The sequence below is a fragment of the Paroedura picta genome, chromosome 8 (assembly GCF_049243985.1).
Source record: "Paroedura picta isolate Pp20150507F chromosome 8, Ppicta_v3.0, whole genome shotgun sequence".
In the NCBI taxonomy this organism is placed as follows: Eukaryota; Metazoa; Chordata; class Lepidosauria; order Squamata; family Gekkonidae; genus Paroedura; species Paroedura picta.
Window position 1 is genome coordinate 85,851,968 of NC_135376.1, and position 25,106 is coordinate 85,877,073.

General features: G+C 44.8%; 1 long non-coding RNA gene across 3 annotated transcripts in view; it reads right to left on the bottom strand.

The window, feature by feature from the left end:
- The window catches only part of LOC143843918 (uncharacterized), a 243,126-nt gene that overhangs the window by 29,948 nt on the left and 188,072 nt on the right, over positions 1-25,106 (bottom strand). The gene's annotated exons all lie outside the window — the stretch shown is intronic.

Below are 25,106 nucleotides of genomic sequence, written 5' to 3' on the forward strand. Positions count from 1 at the left end.
GAACTGGGGAGGGAGGGGAGGTTTTTTTGCCGCCAGGATATATTTTTAACGGGGGTATTAATGATATTTTATGTTGGGTTTTAATATTGTGTAACCTGCCACAAGATGGCTTTGCTGATAGTGGTGGGCAAGTATAAGTATAAGTATAAGTATAAGTATAAGTATAAGTATAAGTATAAGTATAAGTATAAGTATAAGTATAAGTATAAGTATAAGTATAAGTATAAGTATAAGCATACAGCTTTCCATCCACAGTTAGGAAACTATTTCTCCAGGATTTTGAGTCCTGAACGCCCACTGGCTCTGTATGCAAATTCTTTTCAGACCACACACCTAAGGAGAATGCAACGTGTGCTAAAGAGGTAGCCAGAATGAGCACACTGGCCTCAGATGCTCTCCACCTACATGGGATCACCCAAACAGGATTATGGCAACTGTGTAGGCCTTTCTGTTGGGGGCCCTGCCTTTCATCATATATTACTGCAACAGATTTGGCTAGAAATTTACTTAAAGAAAAGGAAGTTGGGCATTCAGAGAACATAGGACACACCTGGGTACAATGTTATATTGATGTAACTAAATTTTAATGCCACCATTTTTTAAAGCCCCCAATGGAGAGCGAGGAAATTGCTGCTGCATGGACAGGTATGGAAAACAACTTCCCAGTGAATGGGAAACTCCTAGGGCCATTTCGCACGGCTTCAAAATAGCACAATGGTTGCTATTTGGAAACGCTACTAATTTGCCATAACCCACGACGTCGTAGACAATCTGCAACAATCCTGAAACCGACCCGCAAAAAGCGCTTCGTTGTAGCGCTTTCAGGGGAATCCAGAAAAGTGGATTCACCCTCCGGATAGCGATACACTCCTGCAACCAATCTGCAACAGTAGCGCTAAAGACCTGTGCGTTACCATTGTTGCTGGTTCTTCAAAGTCCCTCCCCCTGGCTCTCTCCTCCAAACTTCCGGCGAAGCGATCGCCATTTTTTTTTCTCCGAGCGAGCGGGGATAAACGCACCAGCGAGCCTCTTTCTGTTTAGAGGCTTCCCTGGCTTCAGTCCTTCACCTTTAGTCACTAAGCACAAACCACTGAAAAGCCCGTTTGCTGAAATAAAGTCCCTTTATTTTTTACAAATAAATTCAGCCGAAAATCGGGCCCGTGAGAGGGGGGGGGATTTTTTTTTATCACTCGAGGCAGCGTGCAAACGATCATACAATCAAACGACAGCTCACATTAGGCAGCTGGATGGGTCTCTCCGTAGCAACGAATCTACCTAGATTCGTTGCTATGGGTCGTTTTTTGTTTTTTTTAAATCTTTCTTAAAGGGAAAGGGGCTGTTTGGGAGCATGCTAACGGCTGCCCATTGGCTGCTTGATGGCCAGGGGCGGGACGAGCTTGGCAATAGCGCTTCCTTTCTAGCGATTTCTGCCGAGACCGGAAGCCTGTGGGAAACGCTAAAAAACGCAACTGATTCCACTACAAAGGCAGGTATGCATAACGACGAATTCCATTATTTTAAATGGCGATTTTTCATTCCGCAAACAATTTGCAACAAAGATCCCCGTGCGAAAAGGCCCCTAATTTCCCATTCACACAGCGACCATCAAGCCTTTGATGCGACCTTTCCCAAAATAGGTGTGGGAATGATCTGAGAAAAACCAGGGGACCCCCCGGACATGCACAAATGCACCCTGATGCTGAGGTGGAGCAGGGTGGTGGTGGTGGTGGTAGTGGTGGTGTACGTGTGCTTCCCAAAAGCATTGAAGCCTGGGCAGATAACCAATGGGGAAATGCCTGATATGAAGGAACCCTCAGCTCTCTAGCTTCTGTTCAACCAGACATTCTGCAGCCAGGCCTGAGCCTTTTCCAAAAGCACAGTAAGAGCTCCTTTGGCCTGGTTTCAGTGGCCACGTTTAAACAGATGTGGAGCAATTTTGTAAGGTTTTTACATGCAGTTTTCTATTTCAGCTGAGAATATTATCCATTTTGCTGTTATGGTCATGCTTAACAGGCTGTTATTTGCACCAAGCTCTGGAGAAGTGATGGTAGCAAGTGAAAAAAAGATTTTGTTAAAAAATTCAGTGATAAAAGAAAAAATAGTAAAATGTTTAGATTAAGCAGGTCTGCACAATACTTGACAGCCCAAGCAAAATGCAGCTATGTATGACAACCGCCAGCCTCCAGATGGGCCCTGGGCTTCTCCCAGAATTACAACATATCTCCTCCAGTGCCCTCGCCCACAGGAAAGCTTCAAGGCAAGAGGCTGTCTCCCAATATGCCTGAGGGCAGATACGAGCCAACATGTTGTAGGATTCACCAAGCCATCTTAGTCCCACACTCACTACACATTTTTTGTCATTCACATGTTTTAGCCGTCCTTGCAAAAACTCTACCATTAGATATTCCATCTGTCCATTTATCTTCCATTTCACTTGTTTGAAACACTGTATTTATAAACCACTTTGTACACCAGTCTGAGCCAGCTTGCCAGGAGGGCAGTCAAGAAATCTAATAAATAAATAATGTCAAACTATCCAAGATGGCTTCAGTCATGGGTCTCCAAAGCAGTGCCAGACAAATTATGAGTACACAACTATATATTTGGCCAATGCACCAAAAGAGAATGAGACTAGTTCCTAGGCCTGCTTCTTTTCAAAAGCCATCAAGAACTAAACCCCAAAGCATTCAGCTCACAAGTCAAAAATTAGTAGCTAGAAATCCATATATATATATATATGAATCAAATCACATAGGACTCTAGGAGAGTGGCCTTGTTTAAGTATCCATCAGATATATAGACACAAGATGCATCAGAGACCCTTTGAGATGAGGCTAATGCATGGATACTGGGAGTCTCATGTGAAGCAGGCCTTTGGTAAGGAAAATATAATAGGCATTGCAAAGACTTAAAGGGTGAAAAGAAACCACTGAGGATTATATTTCCAATACAAAGAAATATGAAAATTGTTAATAGAGTAGGATTCAGAAGAAGCGTAACATCTTCTGGGTTTTATTTTTATGCACAATGGACCTAATAGCGAGCAAGGCCTAATATTCTGTTTATTCATGTTCTGCTTTGTGTCACAAGGTTTCCTCCATGTGATGATTATAATGAGGCTAACTATCCCTGACTTAGATTTGAAAGGATCATTTTGGTATTGTAGAGTTTCCTGGTTGGCGGGGGAAAAAATGAACTATACACTTAAACACATCCCTTGTTATGGTCACTTCTGGGGTGAGGAGTATAAATCCTAGTTTAAAAAATAGAAGAAGAGAAAATGGAAATGATATTGGGTAATGTAGTAACTCCTATTATGGAACTTCAAAAGTTTCACTCCGGGGGTTTTAAATAATTGAGAACTCAAATTAGTAGAGAGTGGCATAAAATTACAATTTCTTCTTTGAGAATACAGAATGTACTGCCCTGAATAGTCTAGGAAACAGGGTCTCTGCAAACCCTTTCCCCATTTCTATTTGCATTTTTGGCTGCTTCAGATGCAAAAGAATCATTAAGGCCAAATTAACTCAAAAGAAGGTCTTACCGAATTCTGTGGAAATGTAATATGTAAAAGAACTTGGACTCAGAGCAAATGTTCTGGGGGGGTAAAAGGCAGATTTGGGGGGGAGGGATGGACAGACACAGTTTGAGTTGCAAATGGAAAAATGATAAAGATTCATATTATTTACACCAAAAAAATTCTTCTATATATATTGCAGGGGAACAAAATAGGGATCCCTAACTACCTTCCCAGTGGGTCATTCTGGAAAGTACAGGTAAGGAAGCCAGTTGTTCTAATGAGATTGCAAGGGAATGTGGAGCCAAATATATATCCTGAAATGCTTGAAGTTCTACATTCAGTACAAATGTTCATGTGGAACAAACTAGAAGAAGAGTTGGTTTTTATACCCTGTTTTTCATTGCCTGAAGGAGTCTTAAAGAGGTTAACAATAGCCTTCAGTTCATCTTCCCACTCAGACACCTTGGGAGGAAGGTGAGGGTGAGAAGGTGCTGACAGGACTACTTGGTCAGAAGAGCACTATTAGGATTGTGAGTGGCCCAAGGTTACCCAGCTGGCTGCATGTGGAAGAGCAGGGAATCAAACCTGCCTCACCAGATTAGAAGCCACCGGTCTTAACCACTACCCCACACAACATACTTACTCACTCACTCACTCACTCACTCACTCACTCACTCACTCACTCACTCACTCACTCACTCACTCACTCACTCACTCATATTTATATACTGCCCTCCCCGAAGACTCAGGGTGGTTTACATATAACTGAAACTATACATAGAACCATACATATCTATCCCCCACTAAAGGACTGTTGCCAGGAAGAGGCTCTGACAGTAGGGCTGCGAACCTCCAACTGGAACCAAAGACCAGTCGATCCCAAAAAATGAAGATGAAGGAAAAAGGAACAGCAACAGCTGTACAATACAGTACTATTCAAAGCTTCAGAAGTTTGTAACATCTTTTATGTAATAGATAGGAGAGGGCTTCGTCAGAATGTGGTCCGGAATTTCACTCTTGTTTTCAAAAACAATGTTTTTTCACCAGTGACCAAGCTCCGTCATGACTGAGTCTCATTTCTGATATTGTGAAGGAAAACGCTGGAGTCTCCACTCTAATTTTGATTAGTTAGCCTTATGGATATTTGAGGGACTATACCTACCTAAACGGTTTTTGAAGTTTATTCACAAGAACAGTCATGAAGGAGCTTTGTCACTGGTGAAAAAATATTGTTTCTGAAAAAGAGAGTGGAATTCCAGACTTTGTTCTGACAAAGCCTTCTCCTATCCTTAGCCATTGTTCTTCCTCTATATATTTATGGAACAGCCTAGGGGGTGGGACGTGTCCAGCTGTCCAAGTTGGAATAGGGCCAATCAGGGTGTAGACAGCTTTGCCCCTGAAGCTCCCCCTCTCCGTCCCTGGACTATAGCCTCTTTGCTCTCAGACGCCTCAGCAGGTAAGGGGAGAGGCCCTGGACAAAGGATCATGACGGAAGGCCTCCTAACGAGGGCCTCTTGGCCTGCTAGGAGCTGACTAGTTGACTGCTAAGGAACTCTGTCGGCCCTGCTAACGAGCTGCCCAGCCCCCGCCCGCCCCACTTGATCTGGCTGCGAACTGCGGCCCAAAGCCATCTTAAGCTGCCTGATACAGCCCAAAATCCCATTTGCCTTTTTAGCCACTGAGTCACACTGCTGACTCATGTTCTATGTATGGTCTACTAAGGCTCCTAGATCCTTTTAGCACATGCTACTGCCAAGTCTCCCCCATCTTATATTGGTGTATTTGTTTTTTCTTACCTAAATGCAGAACTTTATATTTGTCCCTATTGAACTTCATTTTATTCATTTTAGCCCACTTCTCGAGCCTATCAAGGTCATCCTGTATTCTGCTGCTGTCTTCAGTTGTGTTTGCAACCCTCCCAATTTAGTATCGTCTGCAAATTTAATAAGTATCCCTTCTAATCCCTCATCCAAATCATCTGTACACCGCCCGTGGCGCCGCGGGCGCCACGGACTAAATAAAACAGTAAGGGGTTCTGGGGCGGGATGTGTCCGGGATGAGGAAGGGTCCGGATTGGACCCTTCCTCATGACAGACAACCGGAGGGACCAAACGGCAGGCGCGAAGCGCCTGCCGATTGGTCCCTCCGATTCCCAGCCCCAGCAACTGCGAGCCGCGCTCAGCGCGGCTCGCAGTTGCTCCCGGCCTGACGTGGTGAGAGGCGCGAAGCGTCTCTCACCGCGTCAGGCCGGCCCCAAGGAAGCCCCCGCCGCAAACACAACACAAGACTCCAGCCGCCGAGAAGCTGCAGAAAAAAAAAAACACCCCCGGAGGAGCCTTTCGCCGCTAGCGCGACGAGAGGCAGCAGAAAAAAAAAACCCCTGTAGGAGCTCCAAGCCGCCGCGCCGACGAGAGGCAGCAGAAAAAAAAACCCCTGTAGGAGCTCCAAGCCGCCGCGCCGACGAGAGGCAGCAGAAAAAAAAAAAACACCCCCGGAGGAGCCTTTCGCCGCTAGCGCGACGAGAGGCAGCAGAAAAAAAAACCCCTGTAGGAGCTCCAAGCCGCCGCGCCGACGAGAGGCAGCAGAAAAAAAAAAAACACCCCCGGAGGAGCCTTTCGCCGCTAGCGCGACGAGAGGCAGCAGAAAAAAAAAACCCTGTAGGAGCTCCAAGCCGCCGCGCCGACGAGAGCTAGCAGAAAAAAAAAACCCTGCAGGAGCCTTTCACAGCTCCAAGCAGCAGAAAAAAAACCCCGGAAGGAGCCTTTCACAGCTCCAAGCAGCAGAAAAAAAAACCCTGTAGGAGCCTTTCGCAGATCCAAGCAGCAGAAAACAAAACCCTGAAGGAGCCTTTCCCAGCTCCAAGCAGCAGGAAAAAAAACCCCTGTAGGAGCTCCAAGCCGGCACGCCCACGAGAGCTAGCAGAAAAAAAAAACCCTGCAGGAGCCTTTCACAGATCCAAGCAGCAGAACAAAAAACCCTGTAGGAGCCTTTCGCAGATCCAAGCAGCAGAAAACAAAACCCTGAAGGAGCCTTTCCCAGCTCCAAGCAGCAGCTCCCTGTAGGAGCTCCAAGCCGGCACGCCCACGAGAGCTGGCAGAAAAAAAAAAACCCTGCAGGAGCCTTTCACAGATCCAAGCAGCAGAAAAAAAACCCCGGAAGGAGCCTTTCGCAGATCCAAGCAGCAGAAAACAAAACCCTGTAGGAGCCTTTCCCAGCTCCAAGCAGCAGAAAACAAAAAAACCCTGTCGGAGCCTTTCACAGCTCCACGCAGCAGAAAAAAAAACACCTCCTGGTGTCCCCTGGGTCCTAGCGCCCATTGCATTCCTGGTTGCAATGGGCTTTCTTGCTAGTTTATAAATATGTTGAACAACACAGGTCCCGGGACAGATCCTTGGGATACTCCACTTGTCACTCTTTTCCAAGAAGATGCTGAACCATTAACAAGTACCCTCTGGGTACGATTTGTCAACCAGTTATTGATCCACCTGACAGAATTTGGATCCATACTGCATTTTACCAACTTGTCAACAAGAATATCACATGGAACCTTATCAAAAGCTTTACTGAAATCCAGATAAATTACGTCCACAGCATTCCCCTGATCCAGCAAGGTATTCACGTTCTCAAAAAAAGAGATAAGGTTGGTCTGACATGACTCGTTCTTGCGAAACCCATGAAATCACAGCTCTCAGTTCCAGCTGCTCAAGGACAGAGTGATTATTTGTTCCAAAATTTTGCCAGCTACAGATGTCAAGCTGACGGGTCGATAATTACCCGGATCCTTCTTTTTCCCTTTATTGAAGATGGGGACAACTTTTGCCCACTTCCAATCATCTGGCACCTCACCTGTTCTCCAAGAAGTGTCAAAAATAATGGACAGAGGTTCAGAGATGACATCTGCAAGTTCTTTTAGTACTCTTGGATGCAGTTCATCTGGCCCAGAAGACTTTGATCATTTAAAGAAACTAGGTGTTTGTGGACTGCTCCAACAGTGATCCAAGGCCACCATTCCCATCCCCCATGTTGTGTTATGTTTTTGGCACATTGATCACTATTTACTTCACAAGAGCCCTCTCTTCATCATCTGTTATAATTTCACTTTCTAGTCCTCGCAGTGGTCCTATGGGATCCCTATTCTTTTTCTTGCTTGAAAAATAACAAAAGATGCCTTTTTTGTTACGTTTAGCATTTCTTGATAGCCTAAGCTCATATTAAACTTGAGCTTTTCTAACACTCCCCCTACAATTATTGGTTATTTGTTTATACTCATCTTTGGTAATAAGGCCTTCCTTCCATTTCCTAAATGACTCTTTTTTATTCCTCAAATCTTTTGACAACTGCTTATGGAGCCAACTTGGCTTCCTTAGGATCCTTCAATCTTTTCTTCTCGAGGGAATTGTTTGTGAGTGAGCCTTCAGTATTTCACTTTTAAGAAACTCCCAGCCCTCTTGGACTCCCATCTCTTTAAGTCTTTCTGACCACCGGACTCTACGCAACATACCTTTAAGTCTGTGAAAATCAGCTTTCCTGAAGTCCAGTCTATACGTACAACTACATAAATGTTTTCTAATTTCTAAAAGCACATGGTCACTGCTATCAAGTGTGCCCACTACTTCCACCTCATCTACCACTTCTTCCCTATTGATAAGAATCAAATCTAAAATAGCAGAGCCCCTGGTTCCCCTCTCTACTCTGGGAAATGAAGCGGTCAGCAATACAAGTTAAGAATTTAATGGAGTTTGCATTTTTAGCAGAGTTGGTCTTCCAATAGATATATGGGTAATTGAAGTAATCCATGGCCACTGTTTCCCCGTTTTGAAAATTGTGTAATTTGGTCTAATGACCTATTACCTAATAGGAATCACAGAATCACAGAAACATGGCAGGATAATGCTCACAATTGGAATACTAAAACTGAGGGGTACAATCTATTCAGAAGGGACAGAGAAGAAAAGAATGGGGAGGTGTAGTAACATATGTTAGGAATCTTTATACATGTGAAGAAATACAGGTACCCAAGCATGAAAGTTCAGTTGAGTGTATTTGGGTAAACATAAAATGAAAAAAGAGCCTCTTGTGGCGCAGAGTGGTAAGGCAGCTGTCTGAAAGCTTTGCCCATGAGGCTGGGAGTTCAATCCCAGCAGCCGGCTCAAGGTTGACTCAGCCTTCCATCCTTCCGAGGTCGGTAAAATGAGTACCCAGCTTGCTGGGGGGTAAACGGTAATGACTGGGGAAGGCACTGGCAAACCACCCCGTATTGAGTCTGCCATGAAAACGCTGGAGGGCGTCACCCCAAGGGTCAGACATGACTCGGTGCTTGTACAGGGGATACCTTTACCTTTTTTTAAATGAGTAGGAAATGAGAGTGGTATTATTGTGTATGTCTTCTATAGATCACAATTCTCCCTTTTGGCCTAAATTGGGAGTAGATTTAGATTTAGATTCAGATTCAGAGTACCTTTATTGTCATAAAATTGCAAAGCATAAAATGAAAATTTCAAACAGTTCCAGATGTAAAATCCATCGTAAAAAGATTTTCATTTAAAATTGCCAGCAAAATCTTAGCTATCTTTTAAACAGTTGCTGAATCCCTCACATCTTAACACCGCCCGTGGCGCCATGGGCGCCATGGACTAAATAAAAGGCTAAGGGGTTCTAGGGCGGGATGTGTCCGTGATGAGGAAGGGTCCGGGTTGGACCCTTCCTCTGGACAGACAATCGGAGGTTGCCAATTGGTCCCTCCGAATCCCAGCCCCAGGAACTGCGAGCCGCGCGCAGCGCGGCTCACAGTTACTCCTTTGCCACTGGCCTCACGTGTTGGAGGCGCGAAGCTCCATGCCCAGCAGCCTGAGGCGGCGAGAGGCGAAAAGCGCCTCTCGCCGCGTCAGGCCGCTGCCCGAGGGAGCCCCCGGCAGTCGCGCAGAGCGCGGCTGCCGGGGGCTCCCTCGGGCAGCGGCCGCCGCCTCAGAGAGCCGCCGAGAAAAAACACCGCCCGGGGAAGGCCTCGCCGCCCGACGGAGACCCACGAAACAGGAAGTGCCTCGCGCCCTTCCCGCGGCTGGATCCCCGAGCCCCAGCAGCAGCGGCGTCCCTCAAGGCCAAAGAAAACCAACAGAGAAGCGTTGGGGAAGGGGCTGCCCAGCAGGCGCCTCTCCGGGGCTGCGTCTCCTCGCCCACGCTGCCCAGCGGCCGGCGCCTCACAGAGCCGCCGAAAAAAAACGCGGCCCGGGGAAGGCATCGCCGCCCGACGGAGACCCACGAAACAGGAAGTGCCTCGCGCCCTTCCTGCAGCTGGATCCCCGAGCCCCAGCAGCAGCGGCATCCCCCAAGGCCGAAGAAAACCAGCAGAGAAGCGTCAGGGAAGGGGCTGCCCAGCAGGCGACTCTCCGGGGCCGCGTCTCCTCGCCCACGGTCCTCCGCCTTCACCCACGGCACGCTGAGCGGACCTCAGCGACGGAGTCCGAGCTGCCTTCCCGCAGCCGGACCCACCAGCCCCAGCAGCAGCAGCAGCTACGTCCCCCGAGCCAGCCAACAGCCGCAGACAAGCCTCGGGGAGGGGGCTGCCCAGCAGGCGCCTCTCTGGCCTGTGTCTCCTCCATGCTGCCCGGCCTCCTCGGCCACGCCCGCGCCTTTAACGGCCAGGAACAGCGCGAAGCCGGTGAGTGTACCTCGCGTTCTCACTCGCCTTCGAAGGGAGGACCGCGGCGCCGCTTTTTGGGGGGAGCCTCTAGGAGAGGGGGTGGGTGGGACCGTGTCCCTTACCCTTCCCGCTTCTCCCCTTTCAAAGCCCATTTTTATAAATGGGCTTTGAAACTAGTTTAGTATAATTTTAATCCAATTTTTCTCATCAATACAGCTGAATTTTAATTTCTTCAAATAGTTCTTCAGATAGCTAAGGGGCGACAATATACATCACACACCAGAAGTATGTGGTACGTGTCAGGGACACTACCTTGGGTGACATTTGTGGGAAAGATGTTTAAGCGAGCTACTAGAAATGCTCTTCTTAACGAGTGTGTCTCCAAAATTTGGAGACACATGGGCATGGATTTGTATGTTAAGGGAATATCCCTGGCTTCTAGACTCTGTTGGCCAAGTTCTGTGACAAGTGCAACATCCATCCATATTGGGATTCCATAAAGAATTTGAGGAATTATTTTGGCACTGTAGATTTTAATGGCTGCTGGAAGATTTTTGTTGCCTTTTTGATGATAAAACTTGGCTAATAGGGATAACTGGCCTTTTGCAATTTTGATTATTTTTCGTCTATGTTTTGCCCAACTGTTATTATAAGTGAAGCTTATGCCTAAATACTTGTAGTGATTTACCTGTTCTATATGTTTACCATTTATTATCCAGAGAAACATATAGTGGCTCTTTGTGAATACTATGATCTTCATTTTTTCAAAATTTATTTTTAGTATAAGGCCAACTCAAGTTCTAGATAAGATAACGGTGTAATCCACATATAAAAGAAGCGTAGTGGGTCTTTTTGTTTGTTTGTTTGTTTAGATTTCTATACCGCCCATTTCTTTGCAGGTCTGGGCGGTTTACATTGAACATTCTACAACTTACATGGATTCTTTTGCCTAGAATGGGGGGGATGACTGTTAACTTTGTCAAAAAAGAAGGCAAATCATTTAAGAAGAGGTTAAATAACTGAGGCGCAAGGATACAACCTTGTTTAACTCCTATGTTTATTTGGATTTTTGGTGTTAAATTTCCCTCAGCAGAATATTTGACTTGGCAGTGGTTGTTATGATGGAGCTGTTTTAATAGAAATAGTAGACGCTGGTCTATGTCTAGATTGTCTAATTTTATCCAGAGTTTCTCTCTGGAAACTGAGTCAAAGGCTGCTTTTAGATCAATAAAGGCAACAAATAATCTGCCCCTCTTAGGTTTGGTATATTTCTGGCTTTAAAAAGCTAAAACAGTACAATGATCTAAGGTAGTATATCCTTTCCTAAACCCTATTTGCTCTGGCCCTATGATGTAATTTCTGGATGTCCAGTTTATAAGTTTAATGGCCAGATATTTTGCAAAGAGCTTACCTACAGTTGACAAACTGATGGGGAGGTAGTTACTTGGAAGGTCAATTTTTCCTTTTTTTATATATTGGGGTTATGATAGAATTAAGTCATGAATCTGGGATTAGTCCTGTTTGGTTGATTTTTGTAAACAGATGTGCAAGAGGCTTAGCCCACCAATCAGCATAATGAATAATCAAGTCTGGAGGAATCCCGTCTGGACCGGGTGACTTGTGAGGTTCAACGTTTGGCCAACAGGGAAAGGAAGAGGATTATCCAATGGACAGTTGAGGGTATAGTGAAGATGGTAATGTGAACAATATGGAAAAACTAGAAACTAAGCCCGCTGTACTGTAAATACAGTGGGTGCTAGCGGGTCTCGTGAGTTGGGCGGGGCGACTCTCCAGCTTCCTGGGCCCCGGCCCCGCACTGAAGACTGGCCGTGGGCCGGGCTGTAAGCTGCCTCCACCTCCTCCCCCCCCGTGCCGCCGCCTACCTAAGTTGGTATGTGCGAGGCAGCAGATAGTGGTGGGCGAGCTGGAGGCTTGAACACAGGTGATGGTAGCGATGTTCTGGGGCCGCTGCTCTCGGAGGTTCCTCCGCCAGCTGCTCCTGAGTACGTGGGCCGGCGGGCGACCTGTGCTTTTAGTGGGTGGCGCTGCCGCCGCCGCTGCGTCTGCCGTCACCGGGTGCAGGCCGCCCCTGGCTGTACAGGCCGGCGGCAAGGCGTCCTGGTGGGGGCTGTGGCCGCAGCCATCGTCGTAGCCGCCAGCGTTGGCTCCTCCTGGATGCGCGGCCAGGCAGTGACCTCGTCTCTCTGCGCCGAGGCAGGTAATGGCGGCGGTCGGCTGCATGCGGCCGATGTTGGAGGGGGGTGGATTGGGATGCGCTTCATGCCTCCCGATTCATCAGTCTGCTGGCAGGGGACCACAATTGGTCCCTTGCCGGCAGACTGACAATTGGAGGGCCCAATCGGCAGGCACTTCGCCTCCGATTGTCAGTCCGGGGGAAGGGGCCTATCGGCACCCTTCCTCATCCCGGACAGGGCCCGCCTTCGGGGCCCTTACTGTTTTAATTTATCCACTCCACAGGAGCGGTTAAAGATGGTCCATCCATTTGGAAGCTGAATATTCAGTTATCAGATGAATTAAGTGCTTTGTTTAATGATTCCCAGTTTCTGTTGTGGATTTTTTTTTTAGCAACAAGAGACTGGTCGTCAGCTTTAACTCTGAGATAGTGGGATTGGTTATCGAGAGATCTTGATTTATGGAAGAGCATGTAATAGTCCCTTAATAATTTCTTTTCCAGTAAGCATTCTTCATCAAACCAAGTAGGGGTTGAGATGTTCTTATTAGGAGGTTTTGATAGGTGATAAAAATGCCCAATTACTGACTCACAGAGTTGCAAAATAGAGTTACTGGAGTCTGCTATAATAAGCTTACGTCTCAAAACTTGCATTTTGGGGGAATTTATCACTTGCTCAATCTGAGGGACTAAAATTGGAGCCCAAGTTAATTTTCTAAAATTCAGGAGATAATCTAAAGTTACAGAGTCTACCTCTGGATATCAAATGTATTTTACTGAGAGAATTAGAGGCAAGTGGTCGCTTTCTGTTCGACTGCCAACTACGAAGTTACTGATCCGACTAACAAGGGACAGGAGACACAAACAAAATCGATTATGCTATTACCTCTAATCAAGAGATGAGTATACTCATTTGAGTTTGGGAATTTTTCAGAACCATTTAGGATTTTTAAATTCATATCAGAGCACAATTTGATAAAATTTGATCTTGCCCTCTTGGATTTTGGGTCTATTCCATGATAAAGACATCTATCTATTCCTATTGGATTTGAATTTGTTAGGTACTTGTAGGTTCCTAGTCTAGCATTGAAATCCCCAATAAGGGCTAATTCAGCCTGTGGATGGTCACTTTTGAGGGATGCAATATAATGCGTCACCTCTTCCCAGTATAAAAATCCCCCAATAGACTCCAAGATTGGGGGAATATAGATGTTAGCTAAGATAATACTTGGGTTGGCATGAATTAAGAAGAAGAAGAGTTGGTTCTTATATGCCGCTTTTCTCTACCCAAAGGAGGCTCAAAGCGGCTTACAGTCGCCTTCCCCTTCCTCTTCCCACAACAGACATCCTGTGAATTGGGTGAGGCTGAGAGAGCCCTGATATCACTGCTTGGTCAGAAGAGTGCTTGGGTATATGGGGGGTTTCTTTATAGTTTCTTTAAGATTTATTTTCACTAGGAAGCAGAGGCCCATTCGGTTTCTACCTCTTCCTCGTGACGTCAGAGCTGGAGTGCAAAAATTGTAGTATCCTTGAAAATGGACTTCACCTAGAACCCAAGTTTCCTGAAGGAGAATTATATCATAGGATTGGAGGAGTGAACAAAAGTCAGTCTCTCCCCTCTTACTATGCCATCCTGCAATGTTACACACCAGTATTTGAAGGGTAGAGGATGAAGGTCTGAATACTAGACAGTTTGAGTCAGTTACTGGAGTAATTGAATGAACAGAGGAGCTTCCAGGTTGATCATCTGTTGAAAATGTTTCAATAGTATTGAGAGTGGAATCTAGAACTACACATCCATTTTTGACAGAATTTAGTTTACATGGGGGTGCACTTGGATTTCATTAGTTACATTCACCTCCATACTATTATGTGCGTCAGTTAGATCAATTAACTCAATTAGTGGGAAATCTTGCTCCATCTTTGTTGATGGAGTTAGGGCAAGCAGAGGTGGGTGAGGTTTTATTAGCTTTGACAGTTTGTTACTTAAGTTATTTAGTTCGGTTATTATATTAATTTGGAGTTCAGAAGAAAGCAAAGGAAAGGAGGACAACACATTTTCCTCTAGGGAATTGTGATGTGAAGAGAGTTCCTTATTTCCAGAATCCAAGGGTACTTTTGGAAGATTCGGTTCAAAGTTAGGCCTTTCTTCCCTAGTGTTTGCTTTATTTCCTGATGGGAGCTTTGATGTCGGGGACCATTGTGTTCATTCAAGTTCTTAGCTCTCTTATTGTTGTAATCTGTCTTTTGAAAGGATGTCAACAGTGGGAAAGTAAAGAGGTTTAAATATATCCTTGAAGGAATTATTCCCTTGGATTGAAGGTAGCTCCGACGATTTAACAATAGGAAAGGGAGTTTGGTTCCCCTAAAGTTTAAAATTACTCTTTGCGAAGGGACTCATTGTGAAGTTTGAGAGATATTTAAAGTGTCATAGGTGATCAAGTCAATCTGATTAATAGTCCTAGCAACAGGGTCAGGTGTTTTTTAATTTGGTGAATATAACATCACTGCCCAAATTCCCTCTATCAAAATATCTGTCCCAGTTCTCAAAACACTGTGTAAAGATCTGCTTTCAGCCTTTAGTAAAGATTATTTCCTTTAACTAAAATATCTCAGAGCAGATTTTCAGCTAAGCACAGACAGGTTCTATGAGTATGCCAATTAGAATAAGACTAAACTCCCTGTAGTACACAGCTACTATATCAATTCTCTCTCACCTCTCACTGGCCAATGAGAGTGGTTGGAGCTGTCTGTTGCTTAAGCTCTCTCTTTTAGTGAGGAATCTTAACCCTTCACTCACTCTTACCTTAGTACTTGGAGTCTGACTTTCATAGTACTGCCTGTCACAGCATGCTAATAAAGTGTACAGGCAGACTCAAATTAACTGTTTACCTACATTCTTTGTGGAACTTCACAATAAATATAAATGCCAACTCCAAGAAAATTAAAACTTGCTTAGTTAAGAGAATCATGGTAGGAACTTCCTGAGACCCTAACTCTGAAAGATATACCAAAGTTTTGGAACATATTTGTGACTTCGGAGAATATGCCATGAGTTAGACTCTTGCATATCTAGAAATCCCTGGGGGAAATTTTTTAAAATTATTTAATAATCCAACTCAGGAGGGCAACATAATTTACATTCCCATATACCTGTTTTAGCCAACCTATTTATCTGGTTGATTTGTCTAGGAACTGACCTATTGTTATGCCAATTTATAAGAAAGAGAAGTGTAATGATCCAGCTAACTATAGGTCAATATGACTGCTGTATGTGATAGGAAAATTCTATGCAAGACATTTTCTACTGATGCTGGAGGCATTGGTAAATGAAAATGACTTGATGGATCTTGGATTTTGACAGGGGCGTTCAACTCTAAACCATTGTCATCTGTTACAACATATTAATAAATACACAAGTGGATTATCTAGGCAATTATACATAGCATTTATCGATCTCAAAGGTGCATTTGATTCTATCCCAATATATCATTTGTGGAGAAAATTAATTAATATGAACATTGATAATAGGTTGTTAGAAAGTATTAAAGTCCTGTCCATAGGGACTATTTTAAATATCAGATTAGGTGTCTATGACCCCAACTGTTTAGCTCAGATAAAACCTCCATAGGGATATGTCAGGGTTGCAACTTCTGTTCTGATCTAAGACTATGACTATTTAAACTAAGAACTAAGGTTACATCTTGGCCCCAATACTCTTTCATTTATATATAAATGATATAGTAGAATACCTGTCAAGTTCCCAGTTTTTTCCAGTAAATGTAGGTGGAAATGCCATCTCAAGTGTACTGTAGGGAAATGAAACAGGACTCATCTCACATACCCAAACAGTTCATCTCTTATTGTAAAACAAACCCTCTCAATGTAAATTGCTATCGAACTAAGTCTTTAGTAGAAGGGTATATAACTAGAAATGGACTATGGGTGAGAAGCCATTGGAAAAGGTGTCTAGTTTTAAGTATTTAAAGTTTGTGTTCCATCTATTGGGCACTTGGATATTGATTATGCTAAGCATAATCTAACAAAGACTGTTCTTGGTATCCTTAGATTTTATAGGAAGAGAGGAAGTTTCCTGCTTTCTCAAACTTTGAAAATGTTAAAAATGAAATTACTGACCCAGCTTCTCTATGGGGTAGCAATTTGGAGGAGCTCTGGAAATCTCCACTCCTTACAGAAGCTTCTGTTGGTTGTTCATCCTTCACCATCATAATTTATGGTCAAAGTAGAATTATATCTGCCCTCAATAATGTCCTTGGTTTATAAAGCTGTCATTAATTATGAGCTGATGAGTATCTTTTATGTGTCTCCAAGCCTCCTAACTTTGACAAACAGGGAGATGAAGGCCAAGTCATAACTGTGGTTTTGTAATGAGGTTTGTGGCTAACCCTGGATTTTCAGAAGAATACCTGAGGAGCCTTGGTTTCCACGCAGCCGAACATTTAGTAAAATAAAGATTGTTAGACCAGGGTGCCCAACCTGATATTAGATTTGTAGGAATTTTTCAAATAACCCTCCATTAAAGGCAGCTAATTTCTTTTCCCTAGACTCTTTGAGCATATTTTACCGACCTAGTAAATTAGGATGAGTATAAAAAGGCTTTTTAACTAAACTATGGGTAAATGAAAAGGACTTGTTGGATCTTGGATTTTGACAGGGGCATTCAACTCTAAACCATTGCCATGTGTTACAACTTCTTATTAATAAATACTCAAATGGGTTATCTAGGCAATTATATGTGGCATTTATTGATTTCAATATTCTGCTGCTGGCAGTTTTAGAAAGCCATTTCAGTGAGATTCCATACAGTGAAAGAGTTTTCCCCTGTGACTGTTGGTCCATTGAGGACATGTCCCATGTTACATTTCAGTGCCCAAGATTTGAGGCTAAGCGTAAAAGATTTTTGAGGACCGTTATATTTCATTTCCTGGGAAGGTCAGATCAGGATAAATTAGAATTGCTACTGGCAGATAGGGACAAATTTATTACTTTCTGAGTGGAAAGATTTGCAGCTGCTGTTGTAAAGGTAAAGATGACAATGAGGCATGTCGATGTAAGCATGATTGACCTGTATACCAGTTGCTCTACTCTGGGTTATTAGCCATTTAGAATTTTTAAGGTGGTTTTATTTTGAGATATTTTAAATAATTTTGTATTTTAAGAACAATGATTGAATCCAGGGGCACCTTTAAGACCGACAAAGTTGTAATTCAAGGTATAAGCATTCATGTACAAACACTTGCTCAGAAATCCATACATATAGGTAAAGGGCAAGCAATTAATTAGCATAAAGCAGAATGAAGTTGTTTGACAGATACATGGACCAAACTTAGTTTATACGATCACAATTTGTTTGGGTTTAATTCTGGGGGAACATATAGACTGATTCCACATGAGGAATCTGACCCTGGACAGCCTCTCATGGCTGGCGGGTTTTAGTGCTGCTTCCACATGACATCGGCAGCCATCTGAGGCTGTGCAAGGGCTGGTGTGAGTTTGGGCCAGATTTGCCTTGAGATGAAGGAAATAGCAAAAACTGGATTAGCCAATTTTTATAGCACTTCAAATCAGGGAGCAACCAGGGGCAAGCCTATGTGGAAGAAGAAATGTGTGACAATCCCTGCAGCGCTTTGCCCACCCTTGCACCTGCCCTCCTCTCTCCATTTCCTGCTCTGAGAATTTTAAAAAAGAATAGTGCAGTCCATGTTGCTGCAGGGCCCCATAGCTACATTCCCCAAGTTAAAATAAATCTGTGCATTGTCCTTGTTGGTTTTGAGGTCGGGCAGCCAAGATACATTCCTGTTGTGTTTTCTGCTGTTTGGTTTTTAACGGAGAAAGGGGGGGGGGATGTGATGAAGCAGCTGTCTCCCAATCAGTCAGGCATCCTTACTGTTCATACATAATCACTCATTGGGGTCCGGTTACCATTTCCAGTCTCTCACTAATCTACCCAAACATAAATACAGAAGCATTTTTAAATTAACACTTCCGCATTGCTATGGAGAAATGCCGCAACTCCCCCCTTTGGGGATTCTTTCATTTCAGCTATCAGGTGGCCCTGAAAAATCCCAAATATTTTTGGGATTTTTCAGGCTCAGCCATTTCAGATAGCCAAATAAATATCACAATTTATATCCAACTGAAAAAAATCCATAAAATACCAATAAGGGATTTTTTGGCTCAGGTATGCTGAATGTACACCCCTCAGCTGTTGGAGTTGCATTTCTCAGATTAGAAAATCAGCAGTATATATTCTGCTGCACAGCAAATCAATGCACCCTTAGATAACCCAACAACTGGATGTTCACTTTGTTTAGGATCCGCCTGTTGATTTTAAATCACACCAGCAGCTTAGCAGAGTACAAGAAAGGTTCTTACATGACACCAGGAGTGTGTCAGATCCTGTAGTGCTATTATGGCATATACTGAAGGGGCAATGGAAGAAACCCCAAGGCTGTTTGGAGAAGGCCATGCTAAATTTTCCCATGTCAACTTTACACCATTTTGAAGAGCATCATTACTTTAAAGAAGAAGTGCAGAATGGGTATCTCCCATGCATGGAGATATTATATAGCATCCCTATCCCTGATACAGCAAGAAGTCCTATGCACATGGAGGTGCCTTATAGAATCAGAACATTGGTCTATTAAGTCCAGTACTGGCCACTCAAGCTGGAAACAGCTCTCGAGGATCTCAGCCTGAGATCTTTCACATCACCTACAATTTTATTTTTAAGTGGAGATCTTGGGAACTGACCCTAGGACCTACTGTGTGCCAAGCAGATGCTTCACCACTGAGCCATGCCCACCGAGAGGTCAGCAGGAAGTATAAGAAGCCGTTTTGAAGAAGTGGATGCTATAGACCAAATCTAAAACACCAAAGCACATTGTCTGGGCATCTGCATATTGAGCCCTGGAAAGAGTTGTGAAAACAAACTTTCATTTTTGAGGAACGGCCACACTGACTTGAAGAAATGAAATGCATAGCTATGTGGGAGTAAGTCCTGCTAAACCCAGTGGAGTAAATTCGTGTGGGATGTAGATTTCTGAAGGCACACCATGCACTAGGTGGGAGATTCATGACTGCCTCTCCTAATGTTTCCTTTAACATTAAAATGTTCAATGTAGGACGGGGGGGGGGCTTCAATCAAGAGTGGGGCCACAGTGCTGGGAGAAGGGGTGTTTAACTCTTCCCCATGCTGTTATTTGAGCTACCTGCCTTTGTTTCTTAGCTTATAGCAACTGGAGAAGGGGGGGGGAGATACCTCTTCGGGAAGGGAAAAGAAAAATGATGCCCCCATGCCTCCCCAGCTGCAGAATCCTGATGCAAATGCCACCCATCATATCCTGCACAATTGCACCACTTCTGGGGTTTCTCGAAGCCTGAAGGGGGTCTTCCAACAGTAGGGAAAGTTAGGAAAAGGTTGGTCTAGATCAGGGGTAGTCAAACTGCGGTCCTCCAGATGTCCATGGACTACAATTCCCAGGAGCCCCTGCCAGCATTCGCTGGCGGGGGCTCCTGGGAATTGTAGTCCATGGACATCTGGAGGGCCGCAGTTTGACTACCCCTGGTCTAGATGATCTTCAAGGGAAGAGCTTTACCGGTACAGCCATCTTATCTTCAGCCTATTCAGATATTCTGTGCAACGCTCAGATTTAGCATTATAAAACTGAGAATAATGAAGCTCTGTGAGATAGGGCAGGCTGCCTCCAGGTTACCCAGCGCGTTCCCATGGCAGAGTGAGGATTTGATTTTGGATGTTCAAGATCCTAGGTCAGCCATCAATCCACTTGCGGCGTCCTGCCTCCAAGCAACCCATGACTCTTACAGGTTGCCCCGGAAGGGTATTCAAGGCCATTTATTAGAACGGCATAGGACAACTCACTGCTGCAATTCTTGCCCATGGCTCAGCTGCAAACTGACTCCCAAGTTGGATGGGGATTCATCTGCCAACTCTGCAGGGCTCTATCCGGCAGATGCGTAGGCACTTTTGCGGGGGGGAAGAAAGGACCAGAGCCTCGTCACGGGATGGCTGTCTCCTGATATTCACTCAGGGTTAGTGATGCAAATTAGAGAAGGCTGATTTTGTAATTTCATATTCACACAACTTTCGGCTCCAATTCCTTTCCTCTTCCACTGTTTTAATAGCAACGTTGGCATGGCAGGAGCAGGGGGGAATTGTTAGGTAGACAGGGGTACCTAACATCCCTTCCCCTCCGCTTCAACCAGTCTGCCAGCTCCCCCACAGTGCCCCCTCTAGCAGGTTTGAAACTGGGCATAAGGGTGGCGTGATAGAACTGGTGTGTGCAGAACACCCTGCTCTCCTGCTGGTCCTATGAATGCCCCTTCGCTCTTATCTCTGCAAACACGGGTATCTTGTTCAGCAGAAAGAATGAGGTGACACACAGCGGCCCTTGACCCACAACTTCATGCGCACATGAGCCTGCACAGATCAAGAAACACGTTCAGAATGTTTGATGTTCATCTCCAATACCCTGTTTTGCAGGAGAGGCAATTGGCACATCCAGCTGCGAGCCTCTCAGGGGCAACAGGCAGCCTCGGAGAGAGGAGAGAAGGCTCTCTCTTGGAGAGAGAAGACCCAGCAACTGAGACTCAGCATGCATAATTTCGGGCTGATCTTCAATGGCAAGGGGTTTGTTTTTTGTTTTTGTTTTGCTTTGGCTGTCTCTGTCACGGTCATTTTGGACAGGGGACACTGAGTGCTGACAGATAATGGCCAAAGGATTATATTTGGGGGCAAGAGATCCTGTTTTGAATTCTTGCAACTGAATTGGTTTTGGCACACTACAACTTATCCTAGACTGCCTCAAATTGGCATGCAGAAACTCCCTGGTTCCTCCCTAGTATCTCCAGTTGAAAAATTCAGTTGACAGAAGAAGAAGAAGAGCTGGTTTTGATACCCTGCTTATCACTACCTATAGAAATCCCAAAGCTGCTTGCAAACACCCTTTCCTTCCTCTCTCCACAACAGACACCCTGTTGGGTAAGTGGAGCTGAGAGCTCTCTGAGAGAACTGCTCTGTAAGAACAGCACTAAGAGAACTGTGACTGGCCCAAGGTCACTCAGCTGGCTGCCTGTGGAGGAGTGGGGAATCAAACCTGGCTCTCCAAATTTGAGGTCTGGTTCTCCAGATTTGAGGTCTCTTAACCACTTCACCATGAGCCTCTTGTGGCGGAGAGTGGTAAGGCAGCAGGCATGCTGTCTGAAAGCTCTGCCCATGAGGCTGGGAGCTCGATCCCAGCAGCCGGCTCAAGGTTGACTCAGCCTTCCATCCTTCCGAGGTCGGTAAAATGAGTACCCAGTTTGCTGGGGGGTAAACAGTAATAACTGGGGAAGGGAATGGCAAACCACACTGCATTGAGTCTGCCAAGAAAACACTAGAGGGCATCACCCCAAGGGTCAGACATGACCCGGTGCTTGCACAGAGGATACCTTTACTTTTACCTTTTTTAACCACTTCACCAAGCTGGCTCTTAACCACTACACCAAGTTTGCCATTGCATAACTGACCTGGACTTCCTTGGGGGCCTCCCATCCAACTATTAACCAGGGCTGATCCTGCTTAGTTTCTGAGGCCTGATGTGATCAGGCCAGCCTGGGCCATCCAGGTCAGGGCAAACACCAAGGGGTCTGCATTCTGCAAACTTGTACTGGAGCTGCCTGATGCCAAGTCTTCCAGTTTGCCAGAAGAGGGCAATGTTTCCTTAAAATATAAGTCAGATGGAACTAAAATCTGGGAAAGGAGAAAGGCACTGAGCCTCCCACAGGGCAGATGTTCAGAAGAAGCTGCACGAAGCATCAGGCCGCCCGGCCAAAGAACCACACGGCATGCATGGCCTGCCATAAAAGTAACCCACACATTTGCATGGGACCCATTGTGAAATACAAGTGTCAGAAGCAGAAGAGAAATGATCCCAGTGTCCTTCTGCGTTTTTAAAAATAGATGCCTGGCTTTCTCATAGCTGGCGTGCCATTGGCTTACAGAATACAGCCACTTCTGTGGCCCAAAACAATGCTAGGATTGTGGAGCAAAATATTTGTGCTTTCTTCCCCAAGATGGCCTTGTAGTGGAACACCCTCATGACAAAGGCAAACTGTTTAGTTTACCAAGCAGCGGTGGCACCAGCCCTACCCATCTACACGCTGGAAACAACTTCTTCCACAAACTACATTCAAAGAAGGAAGTCCTTAAATGTCCTTGCTTTCAAGGAGATGCTTTCAAGGAAATCTGCAGTCTAAGGGGTCTAGTTCAGACTCCTGCACCTATAGGTGTTGTGTAGAAGTCCCCCATCCTGACCTAGAGAGCTCAGGCTAACCCAATCTTGTCAAAATCTAAGTAGGGTTGGCTGTGGTCAGAATTTGGAAGGGAGACCATTGAGGAAAATCAAGGTTGTGATGGAAGGGCAGGACACGGCAAACCATAACTCGAATGTCTCTCACCTTGAAAATCCTGCAGGGTCACCATAAATCAGCTGATCCTTGACAGCAAAAAATAAAATAAAAAGAGATCCTCCAGGATAGCGAGCAAGGATCAGTGGTTACAAGGCAGATGAAGATCTGGGTAGACTCAAATCTACCCTAAGCCATGAAGCTCACGGAGTGATCTTGGGCCAGTTACCGTCTTGGCATGGTCTCCCTCACAAGGTTGCTGTGAGGTTCAAAGAGTGTGGGAGATCATCACCCTGAGTTCCTTGGAAAGGTCATCTATAAATGCAGGAGATAGACAGCTCTTGAAGACATTACACAGCTCCAGGATTGGCTGCAGTGTTGAGGCCTAACCATATTGTCATGTTGTAGCACATGAGCATCAGGATCTATAAATACAATGAATATGATTTGGCCTACTGACATGAAATACAGAAAAGAATTCCTGGTGAGCTTTATAAGCTGTCCACATTTTATAGATACAGGATGAACAGTGGCCAAGAAATCTTAAAAAGAGTAGTTGGACCAGTTATTTTTCAGCCACTTAAGGTCAAGAAGAAGAAGAAGAAGAAGAGTTGGTTCTTATATGCCGCTTTTCCCTACCCGAAGGAGGCTCAAAGCAGCTTACAGTCGCCTTCCCTTTCCTCTCCCCACAACAGACACCCTGTGGGGTGGGTGAGGCTGAGAGAGCCCTGATGTCACTGCTCGGTCAGAACAGCTTTATCAGTGCTGTGGTGAGCCCAAGGTCACCCAGCTGGTTGCATGTGGGGGAGCGCAGAATCAAACCCGGCATGCCAGATTAGAAGTCCACACTCCTAACCACTACACCAAACTGGCTCTCCAGAGCTGGTGTCTAAAGCCTACGCTATAAACAAGCGCTACAAGTAGATCTGTGGACTCCTGTTTTCTTTCCAGCTACCCTCTGGAATTGACATCACATATGGGTTTCAGATGGGAAGCAGAGAGTTGAGCCATCACGCGATGGCAGAGCCTTGGCTTATGACGCAGAAAGTCTTGGGTCCAGTCTATAGTAAACAGGATCTCAAGGGTGCTAGGAAAAGCCCCCACCTCAGACTTTGGTAAGCTGATGCCAGTCAACGAAGACAGTCCATGACCACCTTGTACAAGGCCAGGTGTATATGACACACACATGCCTGAATGACGGCCATTCCCTTTACTCCCCTTGGCAGCTGCAGTCAACATCTCGTGATCTACTGGTGGCATCAGGCCTTCAGGTCACACATTTGGCATCCACCAGTGCGAGGGCTTTTTTAGTCACAGTCCTGCCTTGGTGGAATGTCCTCTCAGATGAGACCCGGGTCCTGCAGGACCTCCCTAGGTTCTGCAGAGCCTGTAAGGTTGAGCTTTCCCATCAGGCTTTCCCTGGTTACATGTGTTTTCGGAGCTTAATGCTGGTTGTAGATCATAAATAATAATATAAACATTTAAGACCGGATAATCTAAAATACAGTGTCACCTTAGCTAGTGGCACAGTCCTTCGGCACATTTCCTCCAGATTCCTTCCAAACATTCCTGATCTTAGTAGCCAACCAAGCATATTTGGCTACTGCAGAAGTTAATTCATTATTTTTATCAGACAGCATTTTCTTATGTGTGCTAGAATTCTGCCTAGTTAGTGGGAGAGATGTCATAAATTCTTTCCTAATTTGGATATAGTTTACATTCAAAAAGTACATGTTATGTTGTTTCTACACTTCCATCTTGACAGATGCATACACAATACTGCTAAGGGTTTTAAAAATATATATATTTCCCTTCACTACGTGCAGATGGAAACATATTGTGCTGAAGGCCATCAAATGCTCTCCTGCGCTCCGAATTCGATAAGCTCAATAGATATGGCATCAGCCACAAATTATTAAGTGGGGGTATTTTAAAAATAGGGCTTTTGATTCTATTCAGGCCAGGCTGACATTTAATTTCTAATATCCTTACTTACCTCCTTTGCCCAAGCATACTCAAGAGTTAGTACTAGTTGCTGTGAGAGGCCACACAAACATAACTTTTTCTCAAGGCATATCTAACGAATCCGGCATTATTAGGTATGTCAAACCTGTTGGGGAAATTAGTTGTGAATTTTAAAAAATATATGAATATACTTTGTATTTTTGTAGTGTTTTTACTACATTTATTATGTCTGTTTTATATCACTGTGAATCATTCTGAGCTCCACTTTGTGGGGAAAGGGCGGTCTATAAATTGAAATAATAAATAAATATTAGAATCAAATAGTTCCAAGAATAGCTGACTTCAGTGAGGACAGGCTAAAA